We start from the raw sequence: 20,714 nt of genomic DNA on the forward strand, positions 1-20,714 counted from the left end.
GTCAGTAAAAACAAGACCAGGAGCTGACTGTGGCTCAGACCATGAGCTTCTCATTACAAAGTTTAGGCTTAAAATGAAGAAAGTAGGAAAAAACACTAGGCCACTCAGGTATGAATTAAATCATATCCCTGATGAATATACAGTAGAGGTGAAAAATAGATTTAAGGAATTAGATCTGATAGACAGAGTGCCTGAAGAACTATGGACAGAGGTTCGCAACATTGTACAACAGGTAGCAACCAAAACCATCCCAAAGAAAAAGAAATGCAAGAAAGCAAAATGGTTGTCTGAGGAAGCTTTGCAAATAGCTGAGGAAAGGAGGGAAGCGAAAGGCAAGGGAGAAAAAGAAAGATATGCCCAATTGAATGCAGAATTCCAGAGAATAGCTAGAAGAGATAAGAATGCCTTCTTAAATGAACAGTGCAAAGAAATAGAAGAAAACAATAGAATTGGGAGGACCAGAGATCTTTTCAAGAAAATTGGAGAGATGAAGGGAACATTTCATGCAAAAATGGGCATGATAAAGGACCAAAATGGCAGGGACCTAACAGAGGCAGAAGAGATTAAGAAGAGGTGGCAAAATTACACAGAAGAACTATACAAGAATGAGCTTAACGTCCCTGATAATCACAATGAGGTGGTCACTGACCTTGAGCCAGACATCCTAGAATGTGAAGTGAAGTGGGCCTTAGAAAAGCTGAGCAACAACAAAGCTAGTGGAGGTGACAGTATCCCAGCTGAGCTATTCAAAATCTTAAAGACGATGCAGTAAAAGTGCTACACTCAATTTGCTAGCAAATTTGGAAAACTCAACAGTGGCCACAGGATTGGAAAAGATCAGTTTACATTCCAATTCCAAAGAAAGGCAGTGCCAAAGAATGTTCAAACTACCACACCATTGCACTCATTTCTCATGCTAGTAAAGTTATGCTTAAAATCCTATAAGCTAGACTCCAGCAGTATGTGGATCGAGAACTACCAGAACTACAGGCAGGATTTCGAAGAGGCAGAGGAACTAGAGATCAAATTGCCAACATACGTTGGATCATGGAGAAGGCTAGGGAGTTCCAGAAAAACATCTACTTCTGCTTCATTGACTATGCTAAAGCCTTTGATTGTGTGGATCTTAACAAACTGTGGCAAGTTCTTAAAGAGATGGGTGTACCAGACCATCTTATTTGTCTCTTGAGAAACCTATATGTGGGTCAAGAAGCAACATTGAGAACTGGACACGGAACCACTGATTGGTTCAAAATTGGGAAAGGAGTCCGGCAAGGCTGTATACTGTCACCCTGCCTGTTTAACTTATATGCAGAGCACATCATGAGAAAGCCAGGGCTAGAGGAATCAAAAGTTGGAATTAAGATTGCGGGAAGAAATATCAACAACCTAAGATATGCAGATGATACCACTCTAATGGCAGAAAGTGAAGAATAACTAAAGAGCCTCTTGTTGCGGGTGAAGAAGGAGAGTGCAAAACCTGGGTTGAAACTAAACATTAAGGAAACCAAGATCATGGCATCCAGCCCTCTCAATTCCTGGCAAATAGATGGGGAAGAAATGGAGGTAGTGACAGATTTTATTTTCCTGGGCTCCAAGATTACTGCAGATGGGGATTGTAGCCAAGAAATTAAAAGATGCTTGCTCCTGGGGAGGAAAGCCATGGCAAATCTAGACAGCACACTAAAAAGCAGAGACATCACCCTGTCAACAAAAGTGTGTATAGTCAAGGCTATGGTCTTCCCAGTTGCAATGTATGGCAGTGAAAGCTGGACCATAAAAAAGGCTGAGTGGCAAAGAATTGAGGCCTTTGAACTATGGTGCTGGAGAAGACTCCTGCAAGTCCCTTGGACTGCAAGGCGATCAAACCGGTCAGTCCTAGAGGAGATCAACCCTGATTGCTTTTTAGAAGGCCAGATCCTGAAGCTGAAACTCAAATACTTTGGCCACCTAATGAGAAGGAAGGACTCACTGGAGAAGAGCCTAATGCTGGAAAAAATTGATGGCAATAGAAGAAGGGGATGACAGAGAATGAGGTGGCTGGATGTAGTCACTGAAGCAGTAGGTGTGAGCTTAAATGGACTCCAGAAGATGGTAGAGGACAGGAAGGCCTGGAGGAACGTTGTCCATAGGGTCGCGATGAGTCAGACATGACTTTGCAGCTAACAACAACAAAATTCTGTACATGCTTCTGTGATAGAAAAGAGTTAGGTGAATCTAAATGCTGATATCAAATCACAGGTGTTTATTTTCTGAGCTGGTAAATGAGAATGCTTTATCTCCAATAGGAGATTGAATTCTGCATGCCATGCTTTGTTCCATTTTCATAAAAATGCAGGCACACTAGAATTCTTTTTACCAAGGGAACCATCAAAAATGAACAGGGTCATCTTCCAATAGCAAAACTACACAATAACAGCTCCAAAGCCAAAGGAAATTATTGGGGTTTAGGAAGATTGCAAAGTGTTCAGGAGGCCTATTGAGCAGATGCATGAAAACTTGGCCGTGAATTCCGAGATTCCTGCGGTATCCTTTCACTTTCTGTACAGCTTACAACATGGTAGAAAGAACGGGCAGGCAGTCGTCTCCATGACAAATCTTGCTAAGCTTTTTTCCCTTCATCATTTCTGCCATTGCAACTTATATACTGTATGGCAAGCTGATAGCTTCCACTGAAATACATTTTCATAAATAAAGGATAGAAAAACCTTTAAAACAATTGATATGCTCAAAGTTGGTATCTTATGGTGCCTTGAACACTGGTCCCATAAGCCATAGGATTCTTGGAAATCTTCTTCCGAGATTAAAGATGGGCCTTAGAGAAATCTGGCATCTGATCTTCACACACCCACTTTCTTCCCTGCTGCACAAAACTGCTTCTTCCATACTGTATAGTTGAAAGGCCAATGTCTGCAAGATGCAAACGCACCATGGAAAATGTTGGACAAGAACTCCCCAGTTCCTCTTTCATTCACAAGACTAATTAGTCTAACTCTCAGAGTGGAAATTTAAAAAGCAAAATGCACAGCCAGGAAGGGGAAGCAAAGATACCAATTTGTAATACTTGTAATTCTTGATTCTGCAGGCAGTAAACCTTTAAAAGAGAATGACACTAAAAGAAACAAAACTATGAATGCTTACCAAGAAGGTAATCCCACTCAGGATGAGTTCCGGGTTCTAGGTAGAACAGAGGTAACATCCCCTCATCCTTGGCTCCCTCCTAAAACAGTTTCCCAGGTGACATTGCCACCTAAAGATAGGAAGTTACATCAACCAGAATGTCCCTAACAAGTTAAGATGATGAAAATTGACCATACACATACAATGTCTCCATGGAAATGCCAAGGCAATGTTTCTCAGCCTTGGCAACTTTAAGATATATGGTCTTCAACTCTTAGAATTCCCCAGCTAGCTGTGCTGGCTGGGGAATTCTGGAAATTAAAATTTAATTTAATTTAATTTAATAATTTGATTTCTATACCGCCCTTCTCCCGAAGGACTCAGGGCAGTGAACAGGGCAATGCACAATAAAAATTGAATACAAAAATTAAAAAACCATTAAACATCAAAATCCACATATCTTAAAGTTCCTAAGGTTGGGAAATAGATAAGGACATACTTGTATTATATCTAATGCAAAAACTTGCCTGATTCTATCATCACACTACACACAACACAGTACCCTCTGGAGGTACCTATGGTTACATCATTCCACACAATGTAATAGAATTTGGCTGCCTAATTCTAGTCAGGCTATTTATACAGAACTTTGATCTTCATTTGGAGGTATTTGTGTGTCCTGGTTTCAGTGAAGAGAGAAAACATTCAGGCAATTAGCAAACAAAGTATAGGCATAGTATGGACACTATTGACCAAGCCTGAAGTTCGTCCCTCAGTATTTTTCAAGTTATTGTGTGGGTGTGGATTATGGATTGTGTACTTGGATTACTACTTCTCCTCAACTGGTACAGAGGTGCTCTGGAGGAGGAGAGTGTTTTAGGAGCAAGATGTTTGCAGTGAGACTTTTTAAGATTCAACAGCAGCAAAAGGAAACCAAGCCATCAAAGAACACTGTGGCTAGACACCATCAAAGCTGACACTAGGCAAAGCATAGAACAACTCAAAGAACTAGTGCAAGATTGGAAGGAGTGGAGAGACCTGGCCCATAGTTGCCAAGAGTCGGACATAACTGAAGGGATAACATCATCATCACCATCATTGTAAGAACCTTAGGATGTCTGGACAGATGACAGCAGATGGGGAGTGAGGAGGGGAGGCAACAGAAAAGGAGCTTCCATTGGTGGACATTTGGAGTGATCACTCTCCACCATTTGTTTTTTCCCCACCGGGGAACCCTAAAGAGGGTTGGAAGTCACCCTGTAGGGACGACGAGCGAGAAAAGAACCCCTGAGTGATCATGGAAGGGCAGCAGCCCTCCTGTTTGATCTGGGGCACTCTTCAAACTGATCGGCCATTAATATGGCCCATCAATAAGCTGCTGACAGCTGAGGCCAAATTTACCAATAAGCACCATGAAAGCAATGTGGAGGAATTGGGTGATATCTTACCTTCTTTGTACCCCAAGTGCTTTCCTGTTAAAAGCTTCTTGAATTTTTTTTCCCCCTGTTTGGAGAGAGGGAAGGGAACTTTCTTCTTCCACCCTCTAAAATGGTACTGTCTCATTACCCAGGGGAAACAAAGCATTGAAAAGAATAACTTAATATAATTAGATGTATATTTGTTTTGGAAGTTGGGGAACCAAAGAGTTCCTATTCTCACTGGGACCTGCTATTTTATTTTACATGCAAAAAAGAACTTAAATTGGATAAGAAACTAGCCCAGGATCTGAAAAAGATTCTAAATGCTATCAGGAACATCTTGTGGTGAAGCTTGGTACAGCAATTTATTACTTCTGACAAAGAGGTTTGCTCACAGTCCAGACCTGACCTTGGTATTATCTATGAGAGATTTAACACTGAGAGAGCAGCTGGGCAGTGAAATTGGTCTCTAGGAACTGTGAAGGTGAACATTTATTGACTCTTGTTTAATAAACAGCCTTCACTAGAAAGACCATCTATAACTATGTCAGAAATGGAGGAGGGTCAGCAAAAAAACTTGGCTATGTTAAAATCTATACTTGCAGATATTCTTACAGCCACCAAAAAAATGAGATCTTACCTGAAAGATCAAGTGCCAGCCTAGATGTACAAAGTAAAACCTTGATTGCAACTAAAGAACTAACAATTCAAAAAACAACAGGAGTGGAAGAAGTGAATATCAAGACAGAGGGCTTTAAAGATTAACAAGTACAGTCCACTGAAAATCCAGACAATGAAACAACAACTTTAAAACTGGAAATGACTGTCTACACAAACCAGAAGAAATCTGAGAAAGAAGAAAACCAGATCAAATTGAAGACAACTATACCAGAGCAAATATGGGGATCTGGGTTACCATGGTAACAACTTAGTAATTATAAATGGGCCAGATCTTTCAGAAAATTGGCAATTAGATGGTCTCCTTTAATCCAAGTAACATACACAAGAATGAAGGGAGATCTATTCGATGATAAGCATTGGTATGGAAGCCTGGTTGGCAAAAGAAGAAAGCTAGGTCGAAAAACTGGGGCCTTTTGATTTACTAGAGAGGACCAGTGTCAACCAGTATGCTGAAGAGAGATTTTGAGACAAGGGGAAATTTGATTATTAGATTTAAAATAGTTGGGAAATGGTAAAAAAAATAAGGGATTAATCTGTTTAATACTGAGGACTTAGATTTACAAGGGAAATGTAAACTAACCATTAGGAAATAGGTTTGAATTATTGATTAGCTCAGATAATATAGATGATGGATTTGAACTAACAAAGGATACTTTATTATTAAGGTGGTGATGTATTAGGGTGAGAAACAGAAAATGTTTACGAAATAGAATAAGAATATATTTAAGAAACTAATATGTGTATTTTAGACATTAGAATTTTTATGAAGTGAGATAAAGGAAATTTGGGTTACCTGAAAGTCAAATACTATGGATATTATAGGTTAAATTGGAGTATTGTAATTAAAAATAAAAAAATAGGTAAAACTCAATAACAGGATATGGATTGTTTATTGAGATTTATTAAGATATGTATAAGCAAAAATGTATTAATAAATGTGATAATGAAGTTTTCACTGAGTTTGATACAATTAGAAATTTACTAGCTTAAATACAAAATAGCAAATGTTAATGGAAACAGAGAAGAAATATTTGATGATGTAACCTGAGATATGTACTAAAGATTTTGTTATTGAATTATTGATTAACCCAATCATCACACTACCTTCTAAATACTCAAATGTAAAACTGGAAAACCAATAAAATATTATTAAAAGAAAGAAAGAAAAGGAGCTGTGGCAGTAGGTTAAACAGTGTGTGGGTGCAGAACAGCTTACTATAAGATGAGGAGAAGTAGTAATCCAAGTAGACCAGGCATGTCAAACCCGCGATGTCACATGATGTCACGCGATGTATCGTGACTTTTTCCCCATTCCCGGCAATGGGCACAATTTTGTTGTGATGCATCTGGCCCGCAGGCCGGCTGTTTGACATGCCTGAAGAAGACTGTTAAATAGATCAGACCATAATAACACCAATTAGTCTCAACAATCGTCAAGACCCATTATCCAAACACACTAAAGTAAAAGTGATAATAATAATAAAAATAATTAAAAAAACAATGTAGGTTACAATGAGATTAAACAACATCTCAATGAACAGGCTTCACAATTTGCACTATTAAATAGTTACATCATAGCACCAGTTTCTGTAGTCTAGTGGCAACAGGATTTACAACAATATATAGCTCTTTATTTTACAACGTAATCTGCAAGATATGAAGGAGACTTGTGTGCCCTAGAGGAATGTCTCGGAGTTCCCATCACTTTGTAGTCTACCAGCTTACCCAGTGGGCTGGGTAAACTTGTGTCCCTTTGTGCTCCTGAGTCAAAGGGATTCAATGCACTCTGGCTGGCCTCTCCAGGTTGGCCCACCTCAGAGTCAGACTGTTCAGCAGAGTAGGCACAGCAGTTGCTGAAGTTATGTTGGCTTGCTCCTTCAGGGGGTCCACGTTGCACTCCAGAGTTCCCCAGTTCTCCCTCTGGTTCCACCTCAGTTAAGAAGGAAAAGTCCTGGTAGTTCATGTGAGGGCTTTATTTAGTGTGCATTTATAGTCAGCACAAATGCGAATTTCCCCATTGGCTTTAAGTGGAGTGGCTATAGGAGTTTCCCACTCCCCACCATCAACAGGCTGTAACACGCCCTGTTCTACAAGCTTATCGATTTCTGAATCAATTTTATGTTTTAAGTCAAAGGGGACCCTACAAGGCTTAACCCTGATTGAAACTACGTTGGGATCAAGCTTAAATGAGATAGGCGGGCCTGTGTATGTTCCAAGGGTTGAATAAAAAACATCCATGTATTCCTCGCACACTGACGTGAGATCTGCCGTTTGTGTCTGGTTTATGCCACTAATCTGAATACCTAAGGCATCAAACCAATCGAGTCCAATGAGACTCGTTCTTTGGCCCCCTACTACTATTACATCAAGGTACCCCAAAAACCCTTTAAACTTTACCAACAAGGTGGCTTCTTCCTTAACTTTAACGTGAACATTTTGAAAATCCATTAGGATTATATCTGAGGGTCTTAGTTTAGCCCTATTGTTACTGTGCCTACACACGAAGTTAAAAGTGTCTTGAGAAATGATTGCGACTGCAGACCCAGAGTCCAATTCCATCTTACATGGAACTCCTTGTAGCTCTACCATGAGCTTAAGTTTGGGTTTGAGGGGGCGTCGAGCCCCGGTGTGGCATATGCTTCTATGGCTTCTGAAAAATCCCACACTAACTGGATCCTGGGCCCCAGTACCTCTCCTAGTTGGTTCTTCCGACTGGTGTTTGGGTGGCCGGTCTCTCTGTCAGGCTCTGCAAACCACCGCGATGTGGCCTGTCTTTCCACAAGCTCTACACGTGGCTGAATGAAATCTGCGGTTGGTGTGAAAATGGTTGCCGCTGCACCCCTTACATCTCAGTAAGAGAACTGCCTTGTAATTGTCCTCTCGCAGCTGGCTGTTGTGGTGTAGCACGTTGGGTTGCTTTTGGAATTGGTTGATTTCAGGTTCTTCTTCCTTGGAGAGTTCTTCAGTGCATTTGGCATCCTCACGGTGGACCATTTCTTCAAACTTTGTCAATTTGGCGGGCTGTACTGCTTGAACTGCGCCCCCAGCAGCTTCGTTGGCCATCACCTAATCTTGTGCTTCAGAAAACTTTAAATTTGGCCTAGCAAATAGTCTCTGCTGAAGTGTTCTGTCCTGTAGGCCGCAGACGAGCTGATCTCGTAGTCACTCTTCTAAATTTGAAAATTTGCATAGGCATGTGGCCTGCCTTAGGCCTGCTACGAACTCTGAAGCTGAGTCTCTGGGAAGCTGCACTCTTTGGTCGAACTTGAACCGCCAAGCCATTTCAGACATCTTGGGCTGGAAGTGCCCGGTTAGCTTCTTTTTGAGATCTGCATAGGAGACCGCTTCTATTGGTGTCAGTGCAAAAAGGTTCTTGGCTAAATCAAAGGTTGCTGGGCCACACATGCAGAGTAGCGTTGCGGCCTTCAGTCTTTCTTCTGCGATCTGATTGACTCTGAGGTAGTTTTCTACTTGCGATAAATATGATGGCCATTCCTCCGGGTGTTTCACGTCAAATTCTTACAATTTGCCAACCTTCAGCATTCTTCTTGCTGGTTCCTGCATTCTTCTGGATCCTGCTTCAGGCTCAGGGAATGAGTCCACTGAGCACGAGGTTGCTAGCGTAGCTTGGTAGCTGACCTTGAGAGAGGGGGGGGGGAATGCCTGTTCCCTCCAGCGTGTGCTACCTTTCCCTTGTAGGCTTCAGCTCTTTAATCAGTGAAGCAGGATCCCACCTTCATCACCACTGTTAAATAGTGGGTTCTTTGGCACAGGAATGAAGACACAGAACAGAGTACAGGATAACTCATTGTTTATTTTGTGCTGGAACTGTACTGGGGAAATGGCTGCAACTAGCCGCAATATATAGTTTAGCCCCTAGGCGGCAGCCAATAAGTTTGAATCAACCATTGCCGCCTGGAGCTAGCCAATTGGAGCACAGGAGACTTATAGTCTGGGTTGCTGGAGAGCCGTCAGCTGCTGTGGTATTTCACAAGAGCCCAGTACATAACAAAGACCATCCATAATCCACTGCCACACATTATCTTGAAAGTAGTGAGTGATGAACTTCAATTTTTGGTCAGTAACATCTGAGACTTTCTCTGCTCTGGGGTTTCCATTGATGAGGCATAGGGCTTGCCTGAAGAGTCAACATCTTGCCACTTGCTCTCAAGGTGCTTACTTTGCTGGAGGGCAGAATTTTTAGACAGGTAAATTCGCCCTGTTTCTTCTTGGCACCCATTTAGCTAAAGAAAGATTAGGGCAGGCTGAGGAGAGGCTTGAGAGGATATCTGATTATATTCACTGGTTGTTGATCAGCAGGCACAATAGCATCTAATGGGACCTGATCAGCCACATCTTGAAGCTCTGAGGCCATGACAGGTATGATCACAGTTTTCCACATTCACCTTCATAAAAAGCAGGCTAGTAAAAGAAATCTCAATTTTTGGAATCAAGATTTGAATGAAATTTTGCTTGTGTGTTGTTCCTAATGGAAATCAGATCCAAGATCAGACAAATGTACTAAGTGCCAAGATGGAGAAATAAAAATGAGGAAGAGGAAGCAGGTTAGAAAACAGATTTCCACTTTTTCTGTATTTATTTAAAGAACTGATCAACTTGCAACAGCTTCCTTATATCTTGAATGGCTTTGTCCCCAGAGCTTATGAATCTTTTTTTTATTAAAGAGTTTTAGAAAAACAAGATTTTACAATATATCCCCAAATCCCCCCCACCCCAAACCCACCCACTTCCCCCCCCTTCCCAGAGCTAAATACAGGATTATAGTTATAATAATCATATTCTAAATAAGAATTATGCATAATATACAATTAACCAAATTCATAATGTGCTTTAACTCCCCTTTAACATAACTACATACAAAGTACCAATAACAATATCCCTCTAAAATCTACTCATAAGCTAAATGGAACTTTTTAGTCCCATATTTATTCTGAATATAATCTATCCATCTCCTCCACACTGAAATATATCTTTCCTGTGAATGATCTTTCAAGTAAGCAGAAATCTTAGACATTTCTGCAAGATTCGAAAGTTTAAACACCCATTCTTCTATAGTAGGCAAACTATCCTTCTTCCAATATTGTCCCACCAGTAACCGTGCTGCTGTTATCATATTCAACATCAAATTGGTTTCTTTAACATCACAATCTACAACAATACCCAATAAAAACAATTGCGGAGAAAACTTTATCTTTCTCTTAAAAATCTTTTGAATGTTCCACCAAATTTTAATCCAAAAAGCTTTTATATTTCTACAAGTCCACCACATATGAAAATAGGTGGCTTCTAAACTACCACATCTCCAACATTTAGACTGTAAATTAGGATACATGTTAGACAACTTCTTGGGATCCAGATGCCATCTATAAAACATTTTATAAAAATTTTCTCTTAAGTTTTGAATTATGAATCTTTTTTTCAATTATCCTCTTAGCTATACAAGTGGAAACTTCACCATAGACAACCTCCTCACAAAGTGCAAACATTACTCTTTTCTTATTAAGCTGAAGCTGAAATGTTCATTGCCTCTTTCTTTTTCTTTTCTTTTTTAAAAAAGGGATGTATCCATGAGGGTAGAGGGGAAAAAGTAGAAATACAATAATTGTCCAAGCCTTTCAAGACAGAAGATTGTACTGTGAAGAAGAGGAGACCTTTTTTTCCTTTGTACAAAATTGGAAAAGGAATGCCTTGAGATTCAATTAACCAGTTTATTTTTAGGTGCTGCAAGGAACTTTTCACCCTGCTCCAGCAGATTTGTGCACAACACTTCAGGGTACAAAAGTTGAATTGGATATCCCACACCCTTTCCCTTAATAGCACACACTGCAAAATCTCCATGATTTCTAGCTTACGTATTGCTTCTGCTAGTTCTTCCTCTTCCTTTCCTCCTCTTCCTCCTTCTCTGGAAAAGCAGAAGTTTCTTAAAGAGATAGCAGGGTTTGACATGAAAAAGAAGATATTAAATTTTTCATTAAGCTGTCAAGACCAAAGGCTGTACAGAGCAGGGAGGAAATATAAGCATTCATTGAATTACTCGTCCTTCCTCCTTTTGAATAAGATATGGTGAGAATCTAGTTAAGGCAAGAATTTAGATAAGGTCTCTAATATGCAGAAAGATGAAACATGAGATATAAATCCTATGCTAAGCTTCCCTAGATTTATAGAGACTGCGTCCAAGTTGCATCCAAATTCTGCAGCTTCTAGAATTTTTAGCCTGGATGTTTAACTTTGCAGCTCTGAAACCCGTTTTACAGGTCCCAGCCCTCTTTTCCTCATCTGCTGCTCTAGTAAGAGTTGTGCACCGGGTCTAGCATCCTGATACCACAGTGAAATAACAGCCTGTCCCTTGCTTCAACATTCTTTTCAATGAAGATGTCAGCAGGGGAAAGTAGCGGTTACAACTTCCTACGGCATACCCAGAAGGTACTTTTCCTACAAGCATCTTGACAGTGAATTATTTATGGACAACAGAAGGATAGTATAGCATGCCAAGTTATTAGAGTGAGCTTTGTCAGTCTCTTTGGGTCAGTGTCCCTGTATTATGTGTGTCTGTGTCCCTGTGTGAGAACATCTATGCTATTACATCGTCACCACTTGTACTATACTTGGCTGCCTTGCTGCTCTGGCATACAGGAACTTCTGGACACATGCACGACAAATAAAACAGCACAGGTACTTTGATCATACCTTCTAAACATCATTAAGCACTTTTGAGTGCACTGAAATCAATGCTTTTTACATGTGCTTAACTCAGTATCTGATTGCACCCTTTATGTATTTCATGACAATCAAGTCCATGCAAGCTGGTGAGGAAGAAATTAATTGTATGAGGAGTGAGCCATCTACACATGGAACTCTGGGAATATTTTGTATCACTTCCTTTCTGAATCATAGCATCCTAATTGTCTGTCCTAGGCTACCATTTTAGCCAAAGCACCATTTAGTCTTTATAAGGCTCTAATATGAGGAGGACAAAGGATTTTTCTGACAGGACAAAATGCTGCCCATCATATATTTTTTCTGGTATTAGGCAGTTTTTAATGTAACCAAAGAAAAGCAGTTTGAATGGAGCATAAATTATCTTGGTCAGAGAAGGAGACAAAATGCAGCAGGGGATGGAGATAGGATGAAAAAGCTTACAGTTATTAGCTTGATGGGTCAATGCTAAATGGTCCATTCTGTTGTATGTATGAAAAAGAGTCATGGTGCTTCTTGATAAAATATGTTCTTAAACTGTGGCTACAGTGTTGGACTAAGCCCAAAGAAACCCAAACTAACTAATGGAAATTCACTTGGTGATTCTGAACCAGTTAATATCTCTGAGTCAGGCAAAGGGAGGGAGAAATGTACAGCCAGTCCCTCCTTCCAGAAAGCTTCAGATATGCTTTCTGTTTGGCGGATGGGACAACAGCCTCAAAGCCTCAACCTGAAGACAGAAGGGAAGAAGTGGCATTTACCCATCAAAAAATTATAAGCCTTTGTCATAGGCAGGTCACTTTCTGGATTAACCAACACAACAATACCTCACAGAAAAAGAAAATATTTAAGCATTCTCCCTCAGGTGCCTTATGTCCCCCATTGGAGTTCACTTGAGGAGTTTCCTGGCATCCTGAAAGAAAACTCTGTTGAGAGCTTCATCAACCATAGAGCATGAGGTTGAGGGCTCTTGATGGACTTGCATCTTAGCACCATATATCTATGGTGCCAATCTCACAATTCCAAGAGATGACACACCAGAATAGGTACAGTATGTGAAGAGACAGAGAAAGTAGAAAACTGAGAGCAAATCCAACTGTATGTGAATGCATGCCCAAGCTCAGCAAACCTACAATGTGACTGTATGGGAGGCTAGACTGATAAATGAAGGAGCCCACATAAAAGTATATGAGTATCCCAATGCTCTTACATAATATCTGTAGTGTGGGGACTTCACTGCTTGCCAATTTCTTTCTAGGTACAGTTCAGGCTGCTGGTCATAGTTTATAAGCTCCTACATTTATTAAAAGATCCCCACACTCCATGAGATGCTACAGGAGGGAGACTCAGATGTACTTTCTGCCAAAACATCCCTCCTCTGAAAATTACCCTTAGGCTGATGGAGAAGCCAGTGAAACTAGCAGTGTCCCAGTGGAGTTGCTCATGACCTCATCTTCCATCTCATAGGATGAGATTATCTCAAAGGACAAGGTAAGAAAGTCTACAGGGCACTAATATCTCATTTCAATGCAACTTTAGAGACAACTACTCCAAAGTAAGCTAAGATGGATAGTGACTCTAGTTCACAAGTGTCAAACTCAATCATGTCATGTGACATATCATGATGTATATTTATATTGTATATTGTTACCGACTGTTTTAACTGGGCTATTATTTAATTCTTTTTTAATTTTTGTATCTCGTATTTTTTATGTATGCCCTGTTCACCACCCTGAGTCCTTCGGGAGAAGGGCGGTATACAAATACAATAAATATGAATATGAATATGTATCACAATGTTTTTTTTGCCTTTGCGGAGCCAGGATAGGCGTGGCTTGCATGTGATACATCTGGCCCATGGGCCACCAGTTTGACACCCCTGCTGTAGCTGAACCACATTAGGTTTGAGGGTTACTACCTGAGAGTCTAATAGAGGGGTGTGAATGTGTGTGAAATGAACCCTGTAGGAAAACTAAGTTTACTATTTTGGAAGGTTGTTATATTTTCTTTTAGTTCTTTTAGAATTACACAGGAAATATCAGGAAAAAATAGCATCCTATCTGAAGCTAAAGTATAAAATGTCTCATTATACCATCCCATAAATACAAGTTAAAATCACCGTTCAGCTTCCTTTGACTCAAAGAACTGAAAGAAGCATGTAAGAGCTGATCAAAAGTCAAAACTCTTTTAAAAAAAAGTCATTTAATACATAAGACTTAGTAAAAGTCTGTTGGCTTTTTATCTCTAGAACTGAGTAAAGAATTAAAATTAATCTAGCCAATATTAAACTTATGCATAAGACTGGGTAGAGATAAAAGCAGAGTTTGACACACAAACACCCTTTGCAGGTTTTGTTTCCCAATAATGCTTTAAATGAAGCATTTCAAATAAGGATTTAATGGAGTTATTTTATAATAAGGAGATTCCAGGTGGTTATTTCAAACACATTTAGTGAGGTTTAACATGCCCATAAATAGGTACGTAGAAACTGAAGTCTGACTGTAGAAACTTACCAAATATCATCTTAATGGAGACTTGGTATTTAATAACACAATTATGATTCTCTTTACTCTGAAATGGAAAGACAGTTTGCATGGAGAAACCATCTTTATTCTCAGCTGGAAGAAGTTGTTTAACCATTGCAAAGGAGGTGAGCAAGTACAACGCTTACCCAAATAAATAGCCACTTCCGCTTCAACAGCCGGATGGCCTTTGTTCTATATGTGGCTGGTTATGATCAATCACCTCTTCCCTTTGCAGAATATTTCAATTAATGATTAATTGGCTTGTGATATTGGTCCAGTTAATTGGAAACAGATCTAATCTACCTCTTAGCCACTACTTTTATTGTTTAAAATGCAATGCATTTAGTGAAGAAAATAGTGATTATAAAAGGCTCCAAATGCCTAAGATATTTTTGGAACCATACAAAATAGCACTTGAATTGAAGCAAAATGTGCCAGTCCTTAATGGGGCTGTTTAAGATGCTGCCCTTTGACTCCCAAGTGATAGATGGATGTCTCCTATCAGGACTACCTGTAGAGAGAGGCCAGCAATATTTTTTTAATCTAGAAGCGCCAATCAGAATGATCCAATTGGGAGTGGGTAAAATTATATAAAAAGTAGCAGTTGAGAATTTCCAGTTTTCCCCATTTTACATGAACTCTAATGGTTGCAGGTGGGCTAAGGTACTAAGAAGAATTGGTAGGCTTAGTCTTAGACTACTTGAGAATTATTTCAGATTTCTTTTGTTATTTCTTTTTGCTTATTTCTTTTTGGAGGCAGTGTTAGTTCATATTATATATCCTTTGGTCATTCTGAAGACACCCTGATTTCCTTCACTTCCAAATTTAAAAAAACCCTAATGGGGGTGGTTCCCTCTTCATGAGCTCCATTATAAGACACTTTTCCCTTAGTAACTGTTGCTAGAGACACCCCAAACTGAATATTATTGGCTGAGTCCCATGCTGGAAATAGTCCAAATTGGCTGCTGAACAACCTCTTGAAGCTAGATTTCTTTTCTTCTCTTAGGCTGGAGGTGGAGTATGAAAATGTCTATGCATTTTGCACAGATTTCTCCCAATAAACACATTTTACCTAATATAAAACTCTGATCGGTAGTAGTTTTGCTTATACAAAGGAGTTTGGTTTTTATTTTATTTTTTACTGTTACATATATTTTTGTATTTTCCCCTAATGTATTTACTTTGGAATTTATTTCTTTTTTGGCTTAGAAGTGTATCGCAGAATTCTAATTCATATACATGACAAAGGACAACTGCATTGCCGCTTGCACTTTATTTGGGGAAAATATATAGTTGGTAAGGTTATTATTACAAACTAAGCTGAATAAAATAGTTCTTTTTCTCCAGCAAAATGGTAATAAAGGTCTTTCCTTCCCTTGTCAAAGTGCAATCACACTTTCATGCAAAGACATTAGGTGAAACTGTATGCCTTGTAATAGCTTTCATTTAATTTGATGTAAGAGTGTGTAGAATATGTGGCTGATTCATCTGAAAGACTGCTATTCACCTTGGATTGGAAAAACTCAAATATGTAAGAGTGATGTTCTACTGTAGAGAGCTGATTTAGTAAGCTGTCTTTTCTAAATCTTGAGATGATTATTGTCAGAGGCCTTTTTCAGAGTTGGATCTTAAGAAAAACATATAAAATGGAGGTACCAAAGCCCAGCCGGTGGTCCCAACTTTATAAGGTCTGATGCACAATTCTGTTCACATAAGCAAAAACCAACACAAGCCAAAAAATGAGTTTTTACTATAGTTGTCAATCAAACTGCTAAAGAACACAGTACCAAGATCTGGAGAAATGTACAATAAAGCTTTTTCCATCATATACTAGGAGAAGCTTTAATATTTTGCAATAAGATACATCTATAGCAAGAGTTTGAGTAGTGGTTGCTTTTTCTACATTACAGTATTCCTCAGGGAAGAATAGCTCATGATCACCCATGAAATCCCTGATTCTCTCCTAAAATTGCCACCAAATTTTATTTTTAATGAGAAGGAAGGGGAAAATAGCCATAGCTAAGAGGACCTTTGCTCAGCTTCATCTTCTGGGCACCTCTTCCCTGGATTGAAAAGCCCTACTTTTAGTAATTCATACTCTGGTCATCTCTCAAACAGACTGTTGCAATGTGCTCTTCATAGGATTATCCTTGAAGTGCATCCAGAAAGTGCAGTTGATACAGAATGCAGTGGCACAAACATTCTTGAGTAACCCTAGGGTTACACATATAACACCTGTGCATTGAATGCCAGTTTGTTATCATCTCTAAAGCCATTCATGGCATTGGGCCATGTTATTTGAGGAAATGTCTAATCCCAATTACGTTGTCCTATCCCACCCAGCCAGGCAGGGAGAGTATGTTGCAAATCCCATTGATTAAAGAATTTTGCTTGGCATGATCCAGGAAGAGAGCCTTCTCTGCAGCTGCCCTCACCCTTAGGGAATACTTTATCCCTAGAGCTGAGGCAGGCTTCCATTCTTCTGGCCTTTAGAAAGTATGTTGAGATTTGCTTCTGCCAATTGACATTGGGCTTGAAGATGTTAGGCAACCTTGTGGATAATTGGTGTTGTGGGAGTATTATTTCCAACTTTTTAACTTTAAATACTGTAACCTACCTTTTAATTCTATTTTTAACTGTGTTCATTTTATGCTTTTAATATTTTGTGACATGTTTTTTTTATTGTAAACTGCCCAGAGTCACTTAAGTGTTATAGAAATGTGATTAATAAATAAAGTACTGAATACAAGTGGAGTAATTGGATTAATTAGCCACTTTTACATTTGCCCTGGTCCTATACGGAATGCTGTCTTCAGCCATTCCAAAGCCAAACGTGCAAATTTCCAGATTTGATCTATTATGGCATACTGAGTTTTAGTTTTTCAACCGGAAGAGAACATGTCATCTTATTTAAAGTGCACTAAACATGATTGCATGTACAATAAATTCTGAAATAGGATTGTATTGTGCTATTAATAGGATTTGATGTGCATGTATGATGACAACTTCACCATTAACATAATTGTCAAGTCCCATGTAGCTGGCAAGACCAAGGGACACAATTGACATGGACATGGACAATGTGGCAATTTGTATACTGATCTGAAATAAATATAGCCCAGGAAGTAACGCAAATAGTAGCAAAACAATTCCAAGCTCAGTTACAGTGGGGGGTCTCTGGATATATATTTTCCCCCCAGTTTTCTCAGTACCTGAAACAATTTGGCATTTCTGAACTATTCTTTGAACTGGCTCATCTTCATCTTACCCATAGTCTCTCAAATTGGCAAACTGAACAGTTTGCTTCTCTACAGTGCTTGCCATAAATGCTTGCAGGGACATCCATTGGGGAGAGGGGATGTAAAAACCTGTGGATTTTTCCTGTGGATTCTCCAGCAGTTTCTTGTCTTGCCTTCCACATTTTTTAGGGAAAGACATTAGTTCTAGTTACTGTCTAAGTTTTTGTCATCATTTCAAGTCCAGGTTACATCTCAAATTTTGCAAGAAATTAGAAGGGGAGCCAGCCAAGGTGTCCAAGAATTGTTCAGAGAAGACAAATGGGGAAAAAAATGACAAAGGCAGTGAAATGTATCCTTGTCGCTGAATACAGAGCAACTCTATTTCCCTATGATGGGGGTCTATCTTTGCAATAGCACAAAGCATTTGTCAAATCATTCATTAAAGCCATAACAACACACCCTGATGATGAATTCTGTAAATAATTGTGCATTATTGTGTAAAGATGTCCTTGTTTTCCTGGAATTGTTTGAAAATCAATGTAATTGGATGACCCTGAATCTAGTAGTTTTGAGAGAGAATAATTTACTCCTATTCACTTTTGTTCCAAATAATTGTAACTGGATTTTCTCTTCCCCTCTCTCCCACTAACTGATGTTCCATACTGAAAAGACAATTTCACTATGCTTTTCATTGTGACCCCAAGATCGTTTTCTTAGCTAATTGCTGCTAATTTAGACTCCATTAGTGTATGTACGAACTTAGGGGCTTATTGACTTGACTTGATGGGCTTCCCTTTGCATTAGCTTATGATAAATTTCATCTTTGCTTTTTTTGTCCTGTTACCCAGTTTAGAGGAATTTTCTCAGTTATTATTTTCATATCAACTGAAAGTCAGAAATTAATTCATAATGTCCGCTATTCCAAAATAAGGGGACATTCCAATAAATAACCCATTTTAAGCCACCTCATGTCAGGTCCACTCCTATTTGGTCACAAGATGAGCTCCCCAGTGACCAAATGACTCTGGCCATAGACTTGCAATTGCATAAAACCTCAATGTATTCCCTTTGTTTCAGCAACTGGAAATTTCATGTCAAGGCAGTGGCTCTTCCTGAAATTGACAAGGCATTTAAAAAAAATGGCAACAACAAGCAGACTGGAACAGACAGTTCCAGATAGTCTATTTCTAATTAATTCTGGTCAATTTCACTCCTGCTTGCTTTGCTTGGATATTTGTAGGAAAGAGTGGCAAGGAATGGAAGACAAGGAATAGACCCCTAATGGTTTAAACAGCCTGGATCAAACTCAGGTGCATTTTATACTGCAGGCAAAAGTCTTGGGAAACCAAAGAGCTCTATTTCTTGAAGCATCCTAATTGATAGATTGCACATACATTTGGCCTGTCCCATGCATGATTGTTGCATTTCCTTAGTTTCAAGCCTTCGTATATTAAGTAAAGGTCACTAGGTATGTAAGTAGAATGTTCCTTAACATGGCAATTCCTGATCAAGTAATGTCACAAGGAGGTATCTACTTGCTTTCAACAGAACCCAAAATTAAAAAAAAAATATTCTCAGACTTTGCTCCCTTAAACCAGAAAGGTTGAAAGGGTCACTGCACATGCTTCTGTTTTCTGACATTTTCTATTATTTACACTATTATATTTCTATACCACTTACCATGAAGTGCAGTCACATTTCAAAGTGGTTTATAATAAAAATTAATGGGATTAAAATGAATTACAGGAAATTGAAACAATATAAAAACATAGGCACTCCAAAAGCAAATGAAACAAAAGAAAACCTAAGATATGTGGCTTCAACTCTCAGAATTCCTCAGTCCACACATCTTAGAGTTGCATTATCCAAGGTTGAGAAGCACTGCTCTATACCATTCACCCAGAAAAAAACCTGGATGAAGAGATATGTTTTCAACAGAATGCCTAAGATGTAACAATTCTCTTTCCTCTCCTGTTCAACATCTATATGTAGCCGCTGGGCGAGATCATTCGTGGTTTCGGGGTGGGGTATCATCAGTACGCTGATGATACCCAACTTTTTTTCTCCACCCCTAACCAACCCAGCGATGCCCTCGCCGTGATGTCCCGTTGCCTGGAAGTGGTCTGGGTCTGGATGGGGAGAAACAGGCTTCATCTCAATCCTGCCAAGACTGAGTGGCTGTGCATACCGGCATCTCAGGTCAACCAGACTATTCCATCTCTAACGATGGGGGGTGAGGTGTTACCCCCCATTGATAGGGCTCGCAACCTGGGCGTCCTCCTGGATTCACGGCTCAATTTTGAAGATCATATAGGAGCCGTGACCAGGGGGGCTTTTGCCCAGGTTTGCCTGGTGCGCCAGTTGCAACCCTACCTGGACTGAGATGCCCTACGCACAGTCACTCATGCGCTCGTGACCTCCCGTTTAGACTACTGCAATGCTCTCTACATGGGGCTGCCCTTGAGGACCACCCGGAGGCTTCAGCTGGTGCAGAATGCGGCCACGCAAGTCGTGATGGGGGTCTCCCGATACTCCCATGTAACACCTCTACTCCGCAAGCTGCATTGGCTTCCGGTTGCCCTTTGGGTGAGATTCAAGGTGCTGGTGATGACCTATAAAGCCCTAAATGGCGAGGGTCCGGGATATCTGAGGGAACACCTGCTGCCAGCATCAAGCTCCCTTCATCCTGTGCGCTACCACATGGAGGGTCTTTTCAGGGTGCTGCTGGTTAAAGATTGCTGGCGGGTAACATCCGGGGTAGGGCCTTCTCAGTGGGCACGCCTGCCCTTTGGAACCAACTGCCCGCAGAGCTTAGGACTGCCCCCGATCTCCCTTCATTCCGGCGGGACCTGAAGACCTGGCTCTTCGAGCTCTCTGGCCCAGGCTGAGAATTTTTAATTTTAATTTTAACTGGGGTTTTTATTTTCTCTCAGGGTTTCATTTAATCTTTTTTAATTGTTTTAACTTTTGTATTGATTTTCTTTTAAATATCCTGTAAACCGCCCTGAATCCTT

This window comes from Vipera ursinii, assembly GCF_947247035.1.
Source record: "Vipera ursinii genome assembly, chromosome: 2".
NCBI classification, from domain to species: domain Eukaryota; kingdom Metazoa; phylum Chordata; class Lepidosauria; order Squamata; family Viperidae; genus Vipera; species Vipera ursinii.